Source organism: Squalius cephalus (assembly GCF_949319135.1).
Source record: "Squalius cephalus genome assembly, chromosome: 3".
Lineage (NCBI taxonomy): Eukaryota > Metazoa > Chordata > Actinopteri > Cypriniformes > Leuciscidae > Squalius > Squalius cephalus.
In genome coordinates, this window is record NC_137124.1 from 22,011,534 (window position 1) to 22,021,705 (window position 10,172).

General features: G+C 37.9%; 1 long non-coding RNA gene across 1 annotated transcript; it reads left to right on the top strand.

Annotated features, from left to right (window-relative positions):
* Positions 1-1,649: 1,649 nt before the first annotated feature.
* LOC307155907 lies at positions 1,650-2,859 on the top strand. Its single transcript, XR_013820615.1, has 3 exons — positions 1,650-1,763; positions 1,887-2,023; positions 2,808-2,859. It is a non-coding gene; the product is annotated as an uncharacterized lncRNA (long non-coding RNA).
* The last annotated feature ends 7,313 nt before the right edge of the window (positions 2,860-10,172 follow it).

Here is a 10,172-nt window from a genome sequence, read left to right on the forward strand (position 1 = left end):
GGCTTTTCAGAGATGGGCAAGAACTGAGGGATTTGAATTGTTGTGCAAGCAACGGTGAGATGCCGTTTTTATTACACAACAGGTGAGTTTTATTGAACAGATAAATTGTCATAAGTAGCTCTCTAACAGAGTTAATTATAAAGTCTTAACTATTGTGAAGTGTCATTTCATTATGGTTTTGTAGCGCTGTACTGGAATTTATTTTCAAGGAAGTACCATGCAAATTAATGGGTATAGCTACAGTAACCTCTTTAGCTAATCAGCTTGAGATCCTTTCCATCTAAATCTCTCTTAAGCCTAGTAGTGAATGTTTTATGAGCAGTAGGAATACCATATTCATCCGCACAGCCAAAAGTTACATAGTGTACCTTTAAGTAGTAAAAATATTATTAAACAAATTGTATTGTTATAGCCCCTCTCACACACAAGCTGGGTCCCAATTCAGAGGCTGCATCCTTCGAATGACGCTGACTTCAAAGGCCACGCCTTCAAAGTCTGCGAAGGTCGAACTGAGCATTGTTAAATGGGATGGTCTTGCTCTTGTTGCCTAGCAACTGTGATAGCTGCCATTGATGAGAAATGAGGAGTGAGGAGGCTTCCAGAGGAGCTATGAGCGAGGATTCATAAGTGTATCCCATGCGTAAGTCTTACTTGGCAAAAATCCTGATGCACGTATGAATTCTCCTTCCCCTTCACTGTCAAAATGATTTTAATTCATGTTTTACTTTTGCAGTTTAAATAAACCATACATATCACATTTTTAACCAGGACATCTTGCTTTATTATTATTTATTATACATTTCTTAAATAACCAAACTTCAACAACATAAGGGCAGATCCATTGAGCACAACTGATGACGCTTTGAAGTGATGCTCGAGAGATCAAGAATATTCCAATATACAAATAACATTTCCTTTGATTCATCTGTCCACATTTTCATTCCTTGCATCCTTCCCTCGCATCCTACGGGGGGGTGGAGCTGAGACGCAAGGAAAGGAAGTGAGGAAAGGAAATGAGAATGCACAAATAAGAAATGAGAAGCACCCCGCATTCGGAGGAGCCTTCGAAGGATGTAGCTCTGAATTGGGACAAACATAAAGCTCTGTCGGATTGAGCGATTGAGTCTGCAGGAGCGGGAGTACGGGCAGGACCTTGATACCGTAATCGGCAACGACCGTTTTGGGGATATTTTGGCCTAATTTTTCTTTTCCATTCATCAGCGCTGTAGTTCTCCATTTATTATTGCGTACGGTACAAGTAACTGCAGTACTATGGTAACTGTTATGCATCTCTTGTTTTTAAGAGCAAAACCATGTTCTGTGGGATCATCCCCTTATGTCTGTCTGTAAAAAAAAAAAAATGCAATCACAAAGTGGAATTTTAAACATACAAAAGATACAAGATGCTGGCATAAGGCTTGTTCAGCACTGTCCAGTCACATGTTGGGTGTCACCATTATGTTCAGTTATATTCAATTCATGGACTTTTAGTTTGTGTTCATTCTTCATGTGTTTATTTGTCTGTTTCCCACCACCGATCAGTCACCATGGACACTAATCACATTCATCCCAGCTGTTCGTCATTTGTGTTAATCGTCTGTGTATTTAAGTTCTTGCTTTTCATCAGTTCAGTGTCCGGTATTGTTTTTTGTCAAGTGCACACTGCCTCACATGTTGGCTTGTTATCGCGTTTGGAATAAATACTCTTATTATTGAATCTTCATCATCGTCTTCATTTGGCAACTTAGCGTTACACTGGGGAGGTGGGGTAATCTGAGCATGAGCAACAGACTTGAAGATTGTCAACAAATACTCAAAAAATTTCAGCATTCCTAGGCCCGGAGGGCTAATACTCAAATCAAGGTCTCAGTTTTTTTCTTTAATAGATCTGGTGATAATGTATACTGACATTTGGAGGCTCAGCTCAGGGCATTAATATGCCTAGGATCATGGGCATGTGGTGTGATCCATCTGATTCTGAGACACTTCAGCACCGGGGAGAGAGGGAGAGAGGGAGATGGATGTGAGTTATATTTTTAGTGTTTCATTCATAAAATGCTGTGGGTATTTTTAGATTTTCATTCAGATTATAAATTGAGAAAGCAGCAGCCATGTCTGCCTGTGGGGAGCAAGCAGGGTGTCATCCTGGAACTAACAAGGCAAGAAAATTGAATATGCAGCATTCAATGTTTTCTCTATTTTTTTCTACTTTCCTGATAGTTTGCAAATGAATGCACCACTATAGCAACTCATTAGTAGAAAATATCGGCATGTAACAGTTCTTAATCAGGCAATTGATTTATTTACACTGAGCTTTTTTAATGATTTTTAAAATCACAATTTTGTGACATAATTATTCACATATTCATTGCTCACATGATAATAGAAAAAAAAAAGTGTTGACCTGGCACATACAGTAGACATGCCTTAGATGGATGCCTGTATGCGTTTTTCCGGTGTCTCACAGGTGTGTGGCATGTTTTTAAGACGTCATGCCAGGTTAAACGGTCGAGTTACCCGATCAGTTATTTCCATTTTCCATCTTTAGGATGTTTGGAAACAAATATAATAAAGCATTTTTGATTGATGTTCATTAATCAAAAATGAATAGGCTATTGTGACAATTCATAATATTCCTTTAATAACATTGCAGGTATGATAAACTTTGCAGCTTTTTCTCAGAGACTGATTTAATATGATGTCATAATCACAGGGATCAGCCTGGGCTAATGCTGTTACATTGGAATAAATGTCAGGGGAAAGATTACATTAGAAGTTAATTTTGACTTTTTAATCTTCTGATACAGATGATGTAGTGTCCGCACTCACATGTGAACTGCTCTTGCTCAGTGTCTCAAGGTGGAAGGTTTGGAATCCATCTGCTCACTTACTCAGCTGCTTGTGATTGAACTTGTTTTGGTAAACACAAAGCTGGTTTCGCTCCAGGCCTCGCACAATTTAAAACTATTAAAATTTGTGCCAAATCTGTATGCCTCATTAATGTCTATTTTAAGAAGTATATGTTGCAGTGCTATAAATGTATGTAATTCTTTTATTTGATTTACTTCGTGAAGACCTGATTGTTATCCTACTTAACTGATATGTGGGTGGTCTGTTCCATCTTGCCTCTCAGTTTAACTGACCGGTGAATCATCTCAGCCTTTAATCATATTTCAAGCATGGATTAAATTTTATCACTGCGATTAGGTTGGGAATTTCCTGTGATTCTAAATTTGTCTAATGGTAGCCGTGTTACACACTTCCATTAATCCGTGCATTAAACACTCAGAAAATGTGTGTGGTGAAAATCATGACTGAATGGATGGGTGAAAAGATTATCCATTACAAAACAGGACAGAAATAGGATGTTAAAACACACAGATGGGATGTCAGCACGAACACCAGCTACACCTTTGTTTACCTTAGGAAACTATGCAAGTTATGTTCGGTAAACTGAAAACTTCCAAACTGATTCGATCATAAAACATAACGCATATATGTCTGGTACGATGATATTTCCTCCACACTTGTTTTGATACCTTCTCTTCCCTCTTTTCTTGCACTCATACCTACATATCACAACACTTTTTAAAATTTAAAATAATGAGATTTATGAAAAACTGACCCTCAGGCCATGAGTTTTGCTAAGAGCGCAGTGAGTGCGTTATATAATGAGAAGAGAATTTTTGGAGTGGTATTCTTGCCTTCATATTCTGTGTATTGCTTCTGGAGTTCCTGAAATACTTCATACACCTTTAGGGAGGAGTGGTGATCTGAAAGAGAGCATCTTGTTTCCATCTCATTGTGTCTAATGTGAGAACACACTTAATGGTATGTCTATTTATGTCGTTTAGGGGCTGCGTTTGTCTTCAACACATCACGCCTAGCTTTAGAATCATGTCGAGGCTTGTTCTCATTATAATGATTGCGATACATCTTAATTAACAAGCCCAAATCAAACCTGTTCAGTGGGTCAGAGAAGCAAATTTCCTGCACTGTGTTTGGCTAAATGTCAGTGCCGGCCCGAGCCTTTTGGGGGCCCTAAGCAGAATTTGATTTGGGGGGCCCCCTCCCACCACGCGGAGTCACCTATGCTTGGCGATTATTGACACAATGTCACTCTATAATGTTACATTATACATTAATATAATGAGGTTATGTATTAATACAAAATAAATATTTAATAAAAAATAGATACTTAAAAATGTTTTAACTTTTTCTTTACTCTTTTACTAACTCTTTGAAACTTCTGAGAACAAATTGTCACAAAACATATTAAAAAACTTATTTGCAAAATATCCTCAAACGTTTTGCAACACTGCAGTTTGAATGATGTCTTGTATGAACATGACGGAGTATGTTTTTATGTTTCGACTGTACGATCGCGCCCGTGCCACACACACACACACACACACACACACAACATATTCAAGCATTGCAATCTTGACATCGCAGCGGCAGCCTGTTCGTTATAGCCGTAATAAAATATAATAATAAAATAATTACACTGCTCTGTTTAAATAAGCCTACAATTCTTATTCAGCACTGCGTAACGGCCTTAGCAACGCTCAACTGTGATGTTTCCAAGCACATTTTTGCGCATGTGAAGAGAGTGATTTTTTTCCCTCGATATTGGATTTCAAGCACATTTTTGCGCAAGTGAAGAGAATGATTTTTTTCCCTCGATATTGGAACGTGGGTGAAGTACAAAGAAGCCTATAATAAAGAATAGTTTACCATCCAAATCCATTGCGAATGTTGAAACATTTTGATTCTAATGAGAGAGATACGTGAGCCCAACGCCGCTTTCACTTTCGCTTTAAATTATTTCGTTTTGGCTTGTTTTTAGTTATTTTTTTATTCTTGTTCTGTTCTGAATATCATTAAATTTAAAGGATAAATCATTGATCAAATCAAATTTTTGTGACATGGCTTAACATTACCGTGACTTTGCGCACGAATTGTCTATGCACGCGAGGTTATGCGCATGACTCAAACACTGGCAGACACAGCAGCAGTTGTAGGCAGGTAGGCTATATTGATAATGAAATCAGAATTTTCTTGTCTTGAATTATTAATCCATTCATTCATTTATGTCACTTGTTTAATTTAATTAATATGTAAAAAAAAAAAAAAAAAAAAAAAACTCGCTTGGGGGCCCCCTGGTGGCGAGGGGGCCCCAAGCAGCCGCTTAGTTCGCTTATGCCTCGGGCCGGCCCTGCTAAATGTTGACAGCAATGATATGTAAAAGTGTTGCAAGTACAAATGAAAATGTGTTGTGAAATAATGATTTTGCATTTTTTTCTGCTTATTCTTATATATTTGAATGGAATAATTATCACATTTAAAAATAAATATAACATTAAGAGTGTTCAATACAAATTGGTGCCACAATGTAACAAACTGAAATAAAAAAGAATCACTTAGAATAATTTATATGAACCCAGTCGGTAGAGACAATCAATAACACTATAATTAACAATCTAAACAAGTGGTTCTCAACCTTTTTGACTCTAAGGCCCCCCATTGTCCAGTATCCAACACAATATTTGAAGGCCCTCCTTATTAAGATATTTCTTCTGTAATTATGACGATATGTTTTGTTTTCAAACTTGGGAACTGAGAAACTGTGAGTGGTGATTTATATTAAATTAACCATGATTTATTTTTGGATTCTGGAATAAGAAATATGATTTTGATATTATAAAATATTTGTCCTATGGACCCCTTGGAAGTTTGCTGAGGCCACCTAGTGAGCCCTGGACCACTGGTTTCACTGGTTTCATTCATCCAGACTACAAAGGCTGTTGTGTGGATCATGGATAATTCACCTACACTGTCTCCAACACAGAAAGGTTGGAATAATGTCATGTCTTCTAAAGCAAAATCAAACAGGACTTTTGATCTTCAGTGCTACCTGAACACTTTGAATGTGTAAACAGAGAACTTTGTGGTGACTCAGTTGTGACACCTAGTGGTAGAAATACACAAATAGGGATGGTCCAGGGCTGGCCTTACAGTATGCTAGTATTAATGGCAAATCAATGGAAACAAATTAATGTCAGTTCTGTAAAATTGACAATTCAAACTGAGGGCAGGAGGAACTGATAGACTGAATAAGACACATGCATCACTTTGTAAAGATTCACACTATTTGTGTTACCAGAGTTCCCATGTGGCAACTTTTCCCCTTTTTCTTCTATGAAGAAAAAAAACAAACAAAACAAAAACAAAACAAAAAACCCACACCATTAGAACCTAATGCATACCAGACAGGGTTTAAATATCATACATTTAAGGACCATAGGTTTAATAGGACTGCCAGGACATTAAGGCTTGTTTGAATTTGTGTTTTGATTCGGGTACATATAGCCAAGCTTTAAGTGTCAGTGTAACATTCGTGTCACCCTCAGGTTGAGGTATGCTGGACCAGTATTAAGGATCAGAGGAGCAATAATGGAACTCACACAGACTACTAAATGTGTTTGAACTGCTGGCTTATATTGACAAAAAGTGAGCAATTGTAAAACTTCACTTTACACACAATAAAAAGAAAATTAATTAATTACAATTCACAATATAAAAGAATAAAAAATAAATAAAGCAATATATCAAATGAATGTTTCCCTTCTTTTTTCCTATAGGTTTCCTTCTATTTGCGCTAATTCAACTAGTTTCGTTCGCCTAGTTGTTTTATCCTATTTAGTTCAGATCTAATAAAGTATTTAATGTTCGCTTTTAGGCCTAATCAATTGAGTTTAGTTCTTTCTTATTTATTCAGTGGTTTCTACTGTGCAGTATTACTTAGACTTCAGACTGCTTCAAAGTCACCTTTTTGTTTTAACACAAATTAATAGATAACCAAACTCGACATTCAAGGAAAAAAATAAAATAAGAAAATGCACAAAAGGTGCAATATTCTCAAGGCTGGTTTCACAATTCTGTACAGTACACAATTCTTGTTACCGTCAGTCCGCTGTAATCAACTCAGTCCAACTGTTACTGCAGGAAGTAAAATGTAACAGTCTTTACAGTCATACCAGCATGGAGATTACCCAGGTAAAGTGGCTTTCCTTTGCAGGTGGCTTATAACAAACAGTCTCTGTTCTCCTCTACGGTTTGTTGGGTGGCCCGCCATCTTGTTGAAATCAACTTTTATAAACACACAAAGAGAGCAAAACACTATTAACAATACAACACAATTTACAAAGATTCAATATTTGCTTGAAACAATAACACTCTTCCCAGTCTCAAGCAACCATGAGATTTTCTCAAAATGGTGGCTGAACGTTTGTTACGGCAGCACATGTGGATATATATTTCCATATAATCCACATCTCATTCCGACATAAATTAAACAAAACATTTACTTCTCATTAATAACAGTTACAAATAAAATTTGGAACCATACATATTTTAAACAATTTAGAGAACTCACCAAATCCGTTTTGTCTCAAATTCACAAACAAAAATATACTCCAAGTCAATCCCAGAGATGTAAATGGAAAATATTTCACCAATGTAGCACCTCAGAACAAATTAAATGTACTTTTACAAGCATAGAGTCAAAGTTATTTTTCTTTACTCAATCGATCACTCTCAGCGTCACCTCTCGTCTCTTTATCTAGCGCATTCTCTCTCTTCCCTAATCAGCACGTGCGTTATTCTTAATGGGGCCGTGTTCTTTTTTTCTCTCCTCACATTAAAACAGTATTTTAAACATTTAAATTGGTTAGTTAAGTAACAGAAGGTAATTTTAAGATTTCCTCTTTTTTTTTCTTTTGAGGTTGTGTATTTATATTTCTAACCTGGGTTACACCAGTCTATAAAAGTAATACAAATATGTACTTGTACTGTAAAGGGGAGTCTAAGTGCACAGACTATGCTAAACTACTTTATATAATTTAATGTACAGTGTTATTAGCTTGTTTATGGAATTCACACTTAATTCACAATTAATTTCTATTTATTTTCATGCCTGCCACTATTTCTTCTGAACCTTGAACTAGTAAGGGCTTATTACCAGAAGTGCAGGCTTTTTCTCTGTGTATCTGAAAAGTCTAATGTTGTCATCTTTGTGACCCTCAGCGCTAATTACGGTCTACACCACCTCCTGATTTAAAAGGGGCAGGAGACACACTCGATTAGATTACTTCCTTGTTAAGAAATAGGTGCTGTGTTTTTTCCTCCCAGAAACAAGTTTTTATTCAGCCACTAAAATATTTTGACCTCTTAGGTCTTCATCAGTCAAAGTATATATCTTTCCATAAGTTTGTTGCATTGTGTGCTGCAACTGTACCAAACAGGGGCTTAATGTGCAAACTTTTTTTCTTTAATTTCTCCAATTACAACCTGTGTCCTTAGTTTTATCAAACAAACTTTATGATTGGCAGTTCAGAACTCATCTTCTGTATCTATCTACAGTTCAAGAGTCAAGTCTCAGCACTGAATGTGCATGGTATACCTGCTGAAACTAATTTCAAACAGATTTCTGAATATTGAATTGCTACAATAGTAATTTCTCACTAGAAATTATATCAAAAGTGGAAAACGTTGGTCAAAAACATACATTTACACAAACTGACCACCAACCACAACTTTCAGATGGCATTTTTATTTTTATTTAGATAAAATGTCACAGAATGGAACAGGATTGTGGGATATCAAAGGCAGATAGGGATACATGCTGCCTTCAAAAATCAATCAGATAAAGGTATCTTAGGACAGGAAGTTAAGCTAGCATTGGACTGAACGTGCCTTGATGCCTTCCTACCTTGGAATGAATCCTCCAAAGGCAGCGTTTTTAAGCTTTGGGATGCAGCCATATACTGCATGTATCATGTGACTGAACTGTCCATATCTGAAGATTGAAGATTTAGGCTTGAATGAAAGCATCACTTCTGGTAAAACTAGAGTGGTAACCATGGGAAACAATGTGACATCAATTTCCCAAGTCATGAAGCATGCTGAGTCACATTCACAAAGGATTCTGTTTCATCATTCAACCGAAGAAATACGCTTCTGGTGTTAATCACAATGTCGAGGACAGCGCAAAAACCCAAACCAATATCACAGGCTTAAAATGGTATCTGATTATTTCCAATGAGCATGAGACCTGAACTTCTCCGAGACAATTATTAACTGGTAGTGTGCTGCTGACTGAATCTGTAGTATCATTGCAGATAAAGGTTAGAGGGATTAACTCTGTTAATAAGCAGTTCTCTCTGGGCAGCAGAGATGTAGCAGAGGACATTCTGAAAATGTCATGACAGTAGAAGCTGCTATCATGAAATATAGGTAATTCTTACATATGAATGGGAAAAATTGCAACAGTAAATATACTTTCTTCACAGTGCGATGGAATAAAGATTAGACACCTCTCAGGTACAAAAATGTGAATGTTTATGTTGGTCTGAACAGATGCATTAACAGCTTCAAATTAAAATGTTTTTTTTGCATTGAAAATTCAACTTGGTGTGAACAGACCCAGTTAAAAACGTCTCGGTTACTAATGTAACCCTCGTTCCCTGAAGGAGGGAACGGGAGACGTAACGTCGACGTGACGACGTAATTGGGATCACTTCAGGGAGCCCTATCAACTTCGAGTGTCTACAGAACGAGCCAATGAACGTTGGCGTGCGTGAATCGCATCACGCGCTCCCGCCCCGCAGCGCGGGTATAAACAGGAAGTGGGCGCACGCACACATTGTTTTTCGCTGAGGAGCCGAGATTTGTGACGGCCATGCAGCGATGGTCAGCAACGGTGGCGACGGGACGTTACGTCTCCCGTTCCCTCCTTCAGGAAACGAGGGTTACATTAGTAACCGAGATGTTCCCTTTCAGTCGCTCACGTTCAACGTAACGTCGACGTGACGACGTAATTGGGATCCCATGGAAAACGCCACAGTTGCTGCCACATCCAGCGCCCTACGCAAGACTCTCAGACCCCCAACTGCTGAGGCGGAATACCTGCGTAGAGGGAGTTCAACTGCTGTTCCATTATACCCCACACAGTGGAACTCTTGGATAACACTGGGAAAGCGTACCTTTCCAGGGGAAAGGACGCTGCGGAGCCACATCCTGCCCGAAGGGAGGTAACATGTGGAGAATACACATATGGACTGGCCGAAGGGGCAGTGCAACATATGGAATGTCACTGGGGTGGCTCCACC